Consider the following 14,787-nt stretch of genomic DNA (forward strand, 5'->3'; position numbering starts at 1 on the left):
CACAAGGAAGTGGGCTCATCTTGGGCGGCTGCCCGAGGGGTCTCGGCTTTACAACTTTGCCGAGCTGCTACTTGGTCAGGGGCACACCCTGACTGAGGAGGACCTGGAGTTCTCTCATTCGGTGCTGCAGAGTCATCCGCACTCTCCCGCCCGTTTGGGAGCTTTGGTATAATCCCCATGGTCCTGACGGAGTCCCCAGCATCCACTTAGGACGTTAGAGAAAATAAGAATTTACTTACCGATAATTCTATTTCTCGTAGTCCGTAGTGGATGCTGGGCGCCCATCCCAAGTGCGGATTGTCTGCAATACTTGTACATAGTTATTGTTACAAAAATCGGGTTATTCTTGTTGTGAGCCATCTTCTCAGAGGCTCCTTCGTTGTTATCATACTGTTAACTGGGTTCAGATCACAGGTTGTACGGTGTGATTGGTGTGGCTGGTATGAGTCTTACCCTGGATTCAATATCCTTCCTTATTATGCACGCTCGTCCGGGCACAGTATCCTAACTGAGGCTTGGAGGAGGGTCATGGGGGGAGGAGCCAGTGCACACCACCTGATCCTAAAGCTTTTATTATTGTGCCCTGTCTCCTGCGGAGCCGCTAAACCCCATGGTCCTGACGGAGTCCCCAGCATCCACTACGGACTACGAGAAATAGAATTATCGGTAAGTAAATTCATATATATATATATATATATATATATATATATATATATATATATATATATATATATATATATATATATAATTTTGTAGGCAGCTATAGGGGAAAACACTCTGTGTAGTGATATCCCTGTGTTATATAGCGCCCTGGTGTGTGCTGGCATACTCTCCCTCTGTCTCCCCAAAGGGCTTTGTGGGGTCCTGTCCTCTGTAAGAGCATTCCCTGTGTGTCTGCTGGGTGTCGGTACTGCTGTGTCGACATGTATGATGAGGATAATGATGTGGCGGCGGAGCAAATGCCTGTGAATGTGATGTCACCCCCTGCGGGGTCGACACCAGTGTGGATGGACTTATGGAAGGAATTACGTGACAGTGTCAGCTCCTTACATAAAAGGTTTGACGACATAGGACAGCCGGCTACTCAGCTTGTGCCTGTCCAAGCATCTCAAATGTCATCAGGGGCTATAAAATGCCCGCTACCTCAGATGACAGATACAGATGTCGACATGGATACCGACTCCAGTGTCGACGATGATGAGACGAGTGTACCCTCCAATAGATCCACCCGTTATATGATTGAGGCTATGAAAAATGTTTTACACATTTGTGATGATACCCCAGGTACCACAAAAAAGGGTATTAGGTTTGGTGAGAAAAAACTACCAGTAGTTTTTCCTGCATCTGACGAATTAAATGAGGTGCGTGAGGAAGCGTGGACTTCCCCAGATAAGAAATTGATCATTTCTAAACGGTTAATGGCTGCGTACCCTTTCCCGCCAGAGGATAGGTCACGCTGGGAAACACCCCCTAGGGTAGATAAAGCATTGACACGCTTATCAAAGAAGGTGGCACTACCGTCTCCGGATACGGCCGCCCTAAAAGAACCTGCTGATAGATAGCTGGAAAGTACCCTAAAAGCTATATACACACACACTGGCATTATATTGAGACCCGCTATTGCATCAGCTTGGATGTGCAGAGCTGCTGCTGCGTGGTCCGACTCCCTGTCGGAAAACATTGATACCATGGATAGGGACAATATTTTGCTAACGATTGACCATATAAAAGACGCGGTCTTATACATGCGTGATGCACAGAGGGATATTTGTCGGCTGGCATCAAAAATAAGCGCTATGTCCATTGCCGCCAGACGGGGGTTATGGACTAGGCAATGGTCAGGTGATGCCGACTCCAAGCGGCACATGGAAGTTTTACCCTATAAAGGGGCGGAACTTTTTGGGGAAGGTCTTTCAGACCTCGTTTCCACAGCTACTGCTGGGAAATCGACTTTTTTGCCACAAGCTACCCCACAGCAAAAGAAAGCACCGTATTATCAGGTACAGTCCTTTCGGCCCCAGAAAAATAAGCGGGCTAGAGGCTCATCCTTTCTGCCGAGGGGCAGAGGAAGGGGGGAAAAAGCTGCAGCACACAGCTAGTTCCCAGGAGCAGAAGTCCTCCCCTGCGTCCGGTAAGTCCACAGCATGACGCTGGGGCTGCTCAGGCGGAATCGAGAACGGTGGGGGCACGTCTCAGGTTTTTCAGCACACAGTGGGCTCTCTCACAAGTGGATCCCTGGGTCCTCCTTCAAGTAGTATCTCAGGGGTACAGGCTGGAATTCGAGATGTCTCCCCCCCCCCCCGCCGTTTCCTAAAATCTGCCTTGCCGGCAACTCCCTCTGCCAGGGAGGCAGTGTTGGTGGCTATTCAAAAACTGTATTCACAGAAAGTGATCGTCAAGGTACCCCTCCTTCAGCAAGGAAAGGGTTACTACTCCACAATGTTTGTGGTACCGAAACCGGACGGTACGGTGAGACCCATCTTAAATTTAAAAACCTTGAACACTTATATCAAAAGGTTCAAGTTCAAGATGGAATCGCTCAGGGCAGTTATTGCGAGCCTGGAGGAGGGGGATTACATGGTATCCCTGGACATCAAGGATGCGTACCTGCATGTCCCCATTTACCCTCCGCACCAGGAGTACCTCAGATTTGTGGTACAGGACTGTCACTATCAGTTCCAGACGCTGCCGTTCGGGTTATCCACGGCACCGAGGGTCTTTACCAATGTAATGGCCGAAATGATGATACTCCTTCGCAAGAAGGGAGTTTTAATTATCCCGTACTTGGACGATCTCCTGATAAAGGCGAGGTCCAAAGAACAGTTGATAGTGGGGGTGGCACTTTCTCAGGAAGTGCTACAACAGCACGGCTGGATTCTAAACATTCCAAAGTCACAGCTGGTCCCGACGACACGTCTTCTGTTCCTGGGAATGATTCTGGACACAGACCAGAAAAGAGTGTTTCTTCCACTGGAAAAAGCCGAGGAATTGTCATCTCTGGTCAGAGACATTCTAAAACCAGGAAAAGTGTCGGTACATCGATGCACACGAGTCCTGGGAAAAATGGTAGCTTCGTACGAAGCAATTCCATTCGGAAGGTTCCACGCAAGGACGTTCCAGTGGGACCCGTTGGACAAATGGTCCGGGTCCCATCTCCAGATGCAACAGCGGATAACCCTATCGGCCAGAACCAGGGTGTCGCTGCTGTGGTGGCTGCAGAGGGCTCATCTACTAGAGGGCCGCAGATTCGGAATACAGGACTGGGTCCTGGTGACCACGGATGCCAGCCTTCGGGGCTGGGGGGCAGTCACAAAGGGAAGAAATTTCCAAGGACTGTGGTCAAATCAGGAGATTTCTCTTCACATAAATATCCTGGAGCTAAGGGCCATTTACAATGCCCTAAGCCAGGCAAGACCCCTGCTTCAAAACCAGCCGGTACTGATCCAGTCAGACAACATCACGGCGGTCGCCCATGTAAACAGACAGGGCGGCACGAGAAGCAGGATGGCGATGGCAGAAGCCACAAGGATTCTCAGATGGGCAGAGAATTATGTGTTAGCACTGACGGCAGTGTTCATTCCGGGAGTGGACAACTTGGAAGCAGACTTCCTCAGCAGGCACGACCTCCACCCGGGAGAATGGGGGCTTCATCCAAAAGTCTTCCAAATGCTGGTCAACCGGTGGGAAAAACCACAGGTAGACATGATGGCGTCCCGCCTCAACAAGAAGTTGAAAAGATATTGCGCCCGGTCAAGAGACCCTCAGGCGATAGCGGTGGACGCTCTAGTGACACCATGGGTGTACCAGTCGGTTTATGTGTTTCCTCCTCTACCTCTCATACCCAAGGTACTGAGAATAATAAGAAGGCGAGGAGTGAAAACCATACTCGTGGTTCCGGATTGGCCAAGAAGCTTGGTACCCGGAACTTCAAGAGATGCTTACAGAGGACCCTTGGCCTCTGCCGCTCAGACAAGACTTGCTGCAGCAGGGACCCTGTCTGTTCCAAGACTTACCGCGGCTGCGTTTGACGGCATGGCGGTTGAACACCGGGTCCTGAAGGAAAAGGGTATTCCGGAGGAAGTCATCCCTACCCTGATCAAAGCCAGGAAGGATGTCACCGCAAGACATTATCACCGCATTTGGCGAAAATATGTTGCTTGGTGTGAGGCCATGAAGGCCCCGACGGAGGAATTTCAACTGGGTCGATTCCTGCACTTACTGCAAGCAGGGGTGACGTTGGGCCTCAAATTGGGGTCCATAAAGGTCCAGATTTCGGCTCTGTCGATTTTCTTCCAAAAAGAACTGGCTTCACTGCCCGAAGTTCAGACTTTTGTTAAAGGAGTACTGCATATTCAGCCTCCTTTTGTGCCCCCAGTGGCACCTTGGGATCTCAATGTGGCTTTGGCATTCCTGAAATCACATTGGTTCGAACCACTTAAGACTGTGGATTTAAAATATCTCACGTGGAAAGTGGTCATGCTGTTGGCCTTGGCGTCGGCCAGGCGGGTTTCAGAATTGGCGGCTTTGTCTTGTAAAAGCCCTTATCTGATTTTCCATATGGATAGGGCAGAATTGAGGACTCGTCCTCAGTTTCTCCCAAAGGTGGTCTCAGCTTTTCACTTGAACCAACCTATTGTGGTGCCTGCGGCTACTAGGGACTTGGAGGATTCCAAGTTGCTGGACGTAGTCAGGGCCCTAAAAATTTATATTTCCAGGACGGCTGGAGTCAGAAAGACTGACTCGCTGTTTATCCTGTATGCACCCACCAAGCTGGGTGCTCCTGCTTCTAAGCAGTCTATTGCGCGCTGGATTTGTAGCACTATTCAGCTGGCGCATTCTGCGGTAGGCTTACCGCAGCCTAAATCTGTAAAAGCCCATTCCACACGGAAGGTGGGCTCATCTTGGGCGGCTGCCCGAGGGGTCTCGGCTTTACAACTTTGCTGAGCAGCTACTTGGTCGGGGGCAAACACGTTTGCAAAATTCTACAAATTTGATACCCTGGCTGAGGAGGACCTGGAATTCTCTCATTCGGTGCTGCAGAGTCATCCGCACTCTCCCGCCCGTTTGGGAGCTTTGGTATAATCCCCATGGTCCTTACGGAGTCCCCAGCATCCACTAGGACGTCAGAGAAAATAAGATTTTACTCACCGGTAAATCTATTTCTCGTAGTCCGTAGTGGATGCTGGGCGCCCATCCCAAGTGCGGATTGTCTGCAATACCTGTACATAGTTATTGTTACAAAAATCGGGTTTTGTTGTGAGCCATCTCTTCAGAGGCTCCATTTGTTATCATACTGTTAACCGGGGTTCCTATCACGTGTTATATGGTGTGATTGGTGTGGCTGGTATGAGTCTTACCCGGGATTCAAATATCCTTCCTTATTGTGTCAGCTCTTCCGGGCACAGTTCCTAACTGAGGCTTGGAGGAGGGTCATAGGGGGAGGAGCCAGTGCACACCAGATAGTCCTAAATCTTTCTTAGATGTGCCCAGTCTCCTGCGGAGCCGTCTATTCCCCATGGTCCTTACGGAGTCCCCAGCATCCACTACGGACTACGAGAATTAGATTTACCGGTGAGTAAAATCTTATTATTTCTGCCTTGTCGGTGTGGTTTCAGAGAAAAATTGCTACTTTACCTGATGATCATACTTTCACTCATGGTGTGTTGCATTTCCAACCTCCCTATGTCCTGCCTGTTGCTCCTTGGGACTTGTCGGTGGTTTTGGAGGCATTGCAGGAGCCTCCATTTGAACCTCTTGGTTCAAGCTGACCTTAAGTGGCTTTCCCTTAAGGTGGTGTTTCTGCTGGCTATTGCCTCTGCTAGAAGAGTGTCTGATTTGGGTGCCTTGTCTTGTAGTTCCCCATGTCTGATTTTTCACCGTGACCGGGCGGTTCTTAGGACTCGTACCGGATATTTACCTAAGGTGGTTTTTTTGTTCCACCTTAATCAGGAGATTGTGGTTCCAGCTTTTGTTTCTCCTGATTTGTTCTCCCAAAGAGCAGTCTTTGGATGTGGTTCGGGCTCTCCGTATCTATGTGAAGAGAACTGCTTCTATTCGAAAGTCTGATTCTCTCTCTCTCTCTCTCTCTCTCTCTCTCTCTCTCTCTCTCTCTCTCTCTCTCTCTCTCTCTCTCTCTCTCTCTCTCTCTCTCTCTCTCTCTCTCTCTCTCTCTCTCTCTCTTTGTGCTGTTCAGATTTCACAAACGTGGCTGGCCTGCTCACAAGCAGACTCTGGCCAGGTGTATTGGAATGGTGATTGCGCATGCTTATGTGAAGGCTGGTCTGTCAGCTGTTCACATTACGGCCCATTCTACTCTGTTGGACCTTCTTGGGCGGCCCAACGTGGTGCGACCCTTGACCAGTTGTGTAAGGCGGCTACGTGGTCCTCCGGGAACACGTTCATAAGGTTCTATGCCTTAGATACTGCCGCTTCCCAGGATGCTTCCTTTGGACGCCGGGTTCTTGTGCCCGCTACAGTGCGTCCCCTCCCATAAGGAACTGCTTTAGGACATCCCCATTGTCCAGACTTTGTGGAGCCCAGTGTACCTCGCAGAAAGTTTTAACTAGGGTAAGTTCTTACCATAAAACTCGTTATCTGTGTGCGACTGTCTTAATCTGTATGCAAAGTGCATAGCTCGGGGCAATTAACTCAGGAGCTATAGGGGGTACACACCTAGAGATGTGTTCTGAGCGATCTATCACATATGTGTTCTGAGTGAGGGGAGGGGTGCTCTCTTCACACAGTGCTGAAGTGAGCGACCTGCTAGATTGAGCATGTGCGTGACCGCGCATCGCTATCGCTGTGGGACATACACACGAGAGATCCATACTTAACTTCTAAGCAATCTGGCTAGATTGCTTAGATTTTAAGTACGGTTCCTACACGTTAGCCGCATGATTGTGTGATATCCTGAAGAGGTGAGGATAAAGATGGTGCAGTACAGGTGTACGATGGATTTACCTCCTGTCTCTGTAGGTGGCAACTCTAGGCTCAGACCGTGCCCTGGCAGAGTTACAAGGGATCCCCAACCAAATGCTGACCATAAGACATTGACAAATATTTTTATTAGTAATGATTCTAAAGGTACGTTAGAATGGGCCATTTTACGTAAAGGACTACTGAAAATGGTTTCTTGGGATTCAAACTATAATACAGTTTAAATAGAAGCAGCAAAGATCATCCGCAATGCAATATTTAGTACTTTATTCAGTAACTCTATATTTCATTCATATAAATAACACTTTTCGCTGAATATCTCCTTACCAGCTATTCCCGGGATTGAATTGTACCCAAATTCGGCCTAAAGCAGTAACTACCCTAGAATCCTGCATGCACTGACTGACTCCCAGTCTCTCCCAATCCCACTGCAGACACCATAGACTTTATTGCTTGTACTACTGTGACCTTTGTCTGTAGTGCATGGGGACTGTCTGTATAGATCAGTAGAGTGCAGTGCATTCTGTGTGGGCTGGACTGACGAGCCGGTGAGTGCCTGGGTGACCTATATCACACTGCCACCTAACTAGTAATAGGTCATGAACAATTATCTAGGACTGCAGTGACTGCGCTGCTGTGGAGGAAACTGCACCCACTGTAAGCAATCCTGAAATCCCTGGATTAAAGCCTCCAATCCTAACCTTAAAATCCCGGACTTTGAGTCTAAGGGAAACATTTACTAAGCAGTGATAAGAGCGGAGAAGTGAGCCAGTGGAGAAGTTGCCCATGGCAACCAATCTGCAATGAAGTAACATCTATAATTTGCGTATTATAAAATTGTACAGAGCTGCTGATTGGTTGATGAGGCAACTTCTCCACTGGCTCCCTTCTCTGCTCTTATCACTGCTTAGTAAATGTCCCCCAATCCCTTGATCCTGTGTTTCTCTGACGTCCTAGTGTATGCTGGGAACTCCGTAAGGACCATGGGGAATAGACGGGCTCCGCAGGAGACTGGGCACACTAAAAGAAAGATTAGGTACTATCTGGTGTGCACTGGCTCCCCCCTCCTCCAAACCTCAGTTACAATCTGTGCCCGGCCAGAGCTGGATGCACCTAGTGGGCTCTCCTGAGCTTGCTAGAAAAAGTATTTGTTAGGTTTTTTTATTTTCAGTGAGATCTGCTGGCAACAGACTCACTGCTACGAGGGACTGAGGGGAGAGAAGCAAACCTACCTGCTTGCAGCTAGCTTGTGCTTCTAAGGCTACTGGACACCATTAGCTCCAGAGGGATCGAACACAGGGCCCGACCTCGATCGTCCGTTCCCGGAGCCGCGCTGCCGTCCCCCTTGCAGAGCCAGAAGACAGAAGACACGACGAAAACGGTGGCTGAAGACTCCTGTCTACATTAAGGTAGCGCAGAGCACTGCAGCTGTGCGCCATTGCTCCCACAGCACCCCACACACTCCGGTCACTGGTGGGTGCAGGGCGCTGGGGGGGCGCCCTGGACAGCAATTAGATTACCTTTTGGTAATAAAAACACACATAATGCAGTCTAGCACTGTATATGTGTAAAACCCCCCGCCATTAAGTACACAAAAGGACAGAAGCCAGCTGCTGAGGGGGGCCGGGCCTTCTTCCTCAGCACACCCGTACCATTTTCTCTTCACAGCTCAGCTGGAAGGAACCTCCCCAGGCTCTCCCCTGCAGTATCCTGGTACACAAAGGGTGAAAAGAGAGGGGGAGGGGGCACATAAATTTAGGCGCAAATTTGTATATACAGCAGCTACTGGGTAAACACTGAGTTGTAGTGTAATCCCTGGGTTATATAGCGCTGGGGTGTGTGCTGGCATACTCTCTGTCTTTCCAAAGGGCCTGGTGGGGGAACGGTCTTCAAATAAAGCATCCCCTGTGTGTGTGGTGTGTCGGTACGCGTGTGTCGACATGTCTGAGGTAAAAGGCTCCTCTAAGGAGGTGATAGAGCGGATATGTGTGTGGGAGGGTGTCTCCGTCGACAACACAGACACCTGTTTGGATATGTGTAAGTGCTAAGGTAAAATTATTGCACAAAAGGTTAGGGAACAGAAAGGAAATATACCCTGGTCTGTCCCTATGTCACAGACCTTCAGAGTCTCTCTATGCTCACTATCCAAAATAAATCGACACGGAGTTTAACTCCACCGTCGACTACGATAATGCAAAGTTACAGCCAAGAGGGCTAAAGGGTATTCAATATATGATTATTGGAATAAAAGATGATTTGCATATCACTGATGACTCATCTGTCCCTGACACGAGAGTACACATGTTAAGGGGAAGAATGCTGAGGTAAATTTCCCTCCTCTCATGAGGAAAAAGAGCGGGAATCTCCAGACAAGAGACGGTAGCTTCCCACAAGAGAATTCTCAGGCTGTATCCTTTCCCCACTAGGGCCAGGATGTGTTGAGAATCTTCCCCTAGGGTGTCCTGTTTGCACAGACGGTAGTACTAGCTATTCTCAGGGATCCTGCAGATAGTGTGCACATTCTAGTATACTACCCAGACCGGCGATTGTGTCGGCATGGGTTTATAGCGCTGTGGCAGCGTGGACAGGTACCTTATCAGCAGAGATTGAGACCCTAGTATGCATATAAATATATTAAGATGCTGTCTTAAGTGATAGATATATATAATTATAAAGCATGCCCAAGGGGACATGAGTATACTGGGTCCTAGAGTCAAAGCTATGTCGATTTCTGCTTGACGTGTCCTGTAGAATATACATTGGACAGATGATGCCGACTTAAGAGGCATATGTAAAGCTGAGGATTGTGTGGAGAAGGGTTCTCGAGCCTGGTCTCCACAGCTATAGCTGGTAATTCTGCTAGTTTGCCCTATATTCCTGCACAGCCTAGGAAAGCACGACATTATTAAATGCAGCTTTTCAAAGAAAGAAACAAAGCCTGAGGTGCGTCCTTTCTTGTCAGAGCCAGGGGCAGAGGAAAGAAGCTGCACAACACAGCTAGTCCCCAGGAACAGAAGTCCTCCCTGGCCTCTACAAAAAAATCCACCGCATGTAGCTGGGGTTCCACGGGCGGAGCTAGGCCCGGTGGGGACACGCCTTCGTAAGTTCAGCCACAAGTGGGTTCACTCCCTCTTAGATCCCTGGGCAATAGAATTTGTGTCGCAGGGATACAGGCTGGACTGTGAGAAGATGCCCCCTCACCGACGGCCCGGCAGGCTTCCCCCCAAGAGAGGGAGCCAGTGTTAACTGCAATTCGCAAATTGTATCTTCAACAGGTGGTGGTCAAGGGTCCCCTCCTTCAACAAGAGGGTGTTATTATTCGACCATGTTGTAATCCCGAAACCAGACTGTTCGGTCAGACCCATATTGAATTAAAATCCCTGAACATATACCTGAAAAGGTTCAAGTTCAAGATGGAATCGCTAAGAGCGGTCATTGCAAGCCTGAAAAGGGGGAGACTTTATTGTGAATCGGGACATAAGGGATGCATACCTTCATCTCCCCATTTATCCACCTCATCAGGCGTACCTCAGAATTGCGGTACGGGATTGTCATTACCAATTTCAGACGTTGCCGTTTGGTCTCTCCACGGCCCCGAGAATATTCACCAAGGTAATGGCGAATATGATGGTGCTCCTGCGGAAGCAAGGTGTCACTATGATCACGTACTTGGATGATCTCCTCATAAAAGCGAGATCAAGAGAGCAGTTGCTGGACAGCGTATCACTTTCTCTGGAAGTGTAACGGCAACACGACTGGATTCTATATATTCCGAAGTCGCAGTTGGTTCCTACAGCTCATCTGCCTCGCCTAGGCATGATCCTAGACACAGACCAGAAAAGGGTTTATCCCCCGATAGAGAGAGCTCAGGAGCTCATGACACTGGTCAGGAATCTATTGAAAACCAAAACAGGTGTCAGTGCATCACTGCACTCGAGTCCTGGGAAGGATGGTGGCATCATAGGAGGCCATCCCCTTCGGCTGGTTCCATGCAAGGACAATAAAACTTACTGGACAAGTGGTCCGGATCACATCTTCAGATGCATCGGTTAATCACCCTATCCCCCAGGGCCAGGGTGTCTCTCCTATGGTGGCTGCAGAGTGCTCACCTTCTCGAGGGCCGCAGATTCGGTATTCAGGACTGGGTCCTGGTGACCACGGAAGCAAGCCTCCGAGGGTGGGGGGCAGTTACACAGGGAAGAAATTTCCAAGGTTTGTGGTCAAGTCAACAGACTTGCCTTCACATCAATATCCTGGAACTAAGGGCCATGTACAACGCCCTAAGTCAAGCGGAGTTCCTGCTTCGCGACCAACCGATTCTGATCCAGTCAGACCGCAGGAGCTCATGTAAACCGCCAAGGCGGCACAAGGAGCAGGGTGGCGAGGGTAGAAGCGGAAGGCGGAAAATCAAGTATGCGCACTGTCAGCAGTGTTCATTCCGGGAGTGGACAACTGGGAAGCAGACTTCCTCAGCAGGCACGACCTCCACCCGGGAAAGTGGTGACTTCATCAGGAAGTCTTCACGCAGTTTTGCAAATTGATGGGAACTGCCTCAGGTGGACTAGATGGCGTCCCACCTCAATAAAAAGATAAAAAAGGTTTTACGCCGGGTCAAGGGACCCTCAGGCGATAGCTGTGGTCGCACTAGTAACACAGTGGGTCTATGTATTCCCTCCTCTTCCTCTCAGACCCAAGGGCTGAGAATTGTAATAAAAGGAGGAGTGTGAACAATATTCTTTGCTCCGAATTGGCCAAGAAGGACTCTGTACCCGGAACTGCAAGAAATGCTCTCGGAGGACCCATGGCCTCTGCCTCTCAGACAGGACATGTTGCAACAGGGGCCCTCTCTGTTCCAAGACTTGCTGTGTTTGGCGGCATGGCGGTTGAACGCCGGATCCTAGCAGAAAAGGGCATTCTGGATGCAGTTATTCCTACGCTGATAAAGGCTAGGAAAGACGTGACAGCAAGACTTTTTCACTGTATATGGCGAAAATGGGTTGCTTGGTGTGTGGCCGGGAAGGCCCTACAGAGGAATTCCAGCGGGGTCGATTCCTGCACTTCCTACAGTCAGGAGTGACTATGGGCCTAAAATTAGGATCCATAAAGGTCAAGATTTCGTCCCTATCCTTTTTCTCTCAAAAAGAACTGGCTTCACTGCCTGAAGTTCAGACGTTGTTACAGGGCTGCTGCATATTCAGCCTCCTTTTGTGCCACCAGTGGCACCTTGGGACCTTTAACGTGGTGTAGATTTTTAAAATCCCACTGGTTTGAGCCACTTAAGGCCGTGGAGCTAAAATATCTCACGTGGAAAGTGGTCATGCTTTTGGCCTTAGCTTGGGCTAGGCGTGTGTCAGAATTGGCTGCTTTGTCGTGTAAAAGCCCCTATCTGATCTTCCATATGGAAAGGGCAGAATTGAGGACTCGTCCCCAATTTCTTCCTAAGGTGGTATCATCGTTTCATTTGAACCAACCTATTGTGGTGCCTGCGGCTACTAGGGACTTGGAGGACTCCAAGTTGCTGGACGTAGTCCGGGCCCTGAAAATTTATGTTTCCAGGACGGCTAGAGTCAGAAAAACTGACCGCTATTTATTCTGCATGCACCCAACAAGCTGGGTGCTCCTGCTTCAAAGCAGACTATTGCTCGCTGGATCTGTAGCACGATTCAGCTGGACTGCCGCATCCTAAATCAGTAAAAGCCCATTCCACAAGGAAGGGGGGCTCTTCTTGGGCGGCTGCCCGAGGGGTCTCGGCATTACAGCTTTGCCGAGGTGCTACTTGGTCGGGTTCAAACACATTTGCAAAATTCTACAAGTTTGATACCCTGGCTGAGGAGGACCTCGAGTTTGCTCATTCGGTGCTGCAGAGTCATCCGCACTCTCCCGCCCCTTTGGGAGCTTTGGTATAATCCCCATGGTCCTTACGGAGTTCCCAGCATCCACTAGGACGTCAGAGAAAATAAGAATTTACTCACCGGTAATTCTATTTCTCGTAGTCCGTAGTGGATGCTGGGCGCCCGTCCAAAGTGCAGACTCTCTGCAATACATGTATATAGTTATTGCTAAACTAAAGGGTTATTGTTATGAGCCATCTTTTGAATGAGGCTCAGTTTTTTGTTCATACTGTTAACTGGGTATAGTTATCACGAGTTGTACGGTGTGATTGGTGTGGCTGGTATGAGTCTTACCCTGGATTCCAGATCCTTTCCTTGTAATGTCAGCTATTCCGGGCACAGTTTCCTTAACTGAGGTTTGGAGGGGCATAGAGGGAGGAGCCAGTGCACACCAGATAGTACCTAATCTTTCTTTTAGAGTGCCCAGTCTCCTGCGGAGCCCGTCTATTCCCCATGGTCCTTACGGAGTTCCCAGCATCCACTACGGACTACGAGAAATAGAATTACCGGTGAGTAAATTCTTATTTTTTGCTTCCCTAGTTGCAGTGCTGTTAATATTATTAATATTGGTGATGTCTATCACACCAACAGCTTCCCCTCTGAAAGGTAGGTATGGCATACACTAAAACACTGCACCTGGCAGTGGCACTACTAGGCCCAGGCTCTCCTGAATGCGGCTTGACTCTTTTTGGATTTTTCAGTAGCCTTCCTTCTATCTAACTGGGTCTCTCTGGCATTTACGTCACTGCCACTCCAGAACATTTCAACTCTCCTGTGGGTAACCTCAGACACTCTAATGGGCCCTACACACATGCCGATATCACTGCACGATATGAACGATCTCGTTCATTAATGAACGAGGTAACGTTCATATCGTGCAGTGTGGAGGCTCCAGCGATGAACGGTGCGCGGCCCCGCGCTCGTTCATCGCTGGGGCCATGTGTCAGCTGTGCATGCAGGCCAATATGGACAAGATCGTCCATATTTGCCTGCAAGTCGGGCAGCTCGGCGGCACATCGCCGAGTGTGTAGGGCCTATAACTTTCCTGACTGTCACACCTCTGCTGCATTCTGCTGGTTAGATGTCATGTGACCCACTATTGGCTCACATTTCATGACTCATCTTTCTTTTGTGATCCTTCTTCTGTCTCTTTGTATACTCTACACATGTGCCCACCTCTCTGCAATGACCCAGAGCATTCTGGGGTGCACAGTTTTAGACAGCAGCTGGTTGCATGCCCTCAATAGTGGCAGCTGCATTGGGACAAAGGTTAAGTAATACCACACAACTGCAGGGTATTACAATTCAGTAGCTCTGGCCACTTAACACAGAAAGGCTAAAGCCCTACGGTAATTCCCACAGCTACTTGATTTTCCCCTATGTCTGAAAATGTGCGTATACGTGAATGATTCTTCATAGTGTTCTCGGCAGAATGGGGGCAGGGCGCTGATGTGGGGAGGGCTTCCTTGCTCCCGAAAAGGGGGTGTGACCAGCCGAGGATGGGGGAGGCGCGGCCCTGATGGTGGCACTGGGCTTATCTCAAGCTCTCCCCTCAATGTGAATAGGCCTCTTATCTCTGTTTGCATGATTAATATCCATGAGAGCTTTCATATGAATAGTGTGTGTAGAACTCTTGAGATGTATAGAATATGATCAGCGGTTGTGTTCAGCAGCTCAGTAGTTTAAAATCAAAGATGGCAAAGAGAGCGCTATATTGTTGGTAATGTGTGTGTATGTATGATAGTGTGTAATTTAAAAGCAATAAAAAAAATAGGAATGAAAAATAAACGTATAAAGGGCCTAATTCAGACCTGATTGCAGAAGCAAAATCTTTCTCTAATGGGCAAAACTATTTGCACTTCAGGTGGGGCAGAACGTGCAGAGTTAGATTAGGGTGGAGTTTTTTCTGTGCAGGGTAAATACTGGCTGCTTTATTTTTACACTGCAGTTTAGATTTCAG

At 49.0% G+C, this 14,787-nt stretch overlaps 1 protein-coding gene across 1 annotated transcript in view; it reads left to right on the forward strand.

The window, feature by feature from the left end:
• The window catches only part of PDIA4 (protein disulfide isomerase family A member 4), a 339,636-nt gene that overhangs the window by 112,675 nt on the left and 212,174 nt on the right, over positions 1–14,787 (forward strand). The gene's annotated exons all lie outside the window — the stretch shown is intronic.

This window comes from Pseudophryne corroboree, chromosome 5 (genome assembly GCF_028390025.1).
Source record: "Pseudophryne corroboree isolate aPseCor3 chromosome 5, aPseCor3.hap2, whole genome shotgun sequence".
Classification (NCBI taxonomy): domain Eukaryota; kingdom Metazoa; phylum Chordata; class Amphibia; order Anura; family Myobatrachidae; genus Pseudophryne; species Pseudophryne corroboree.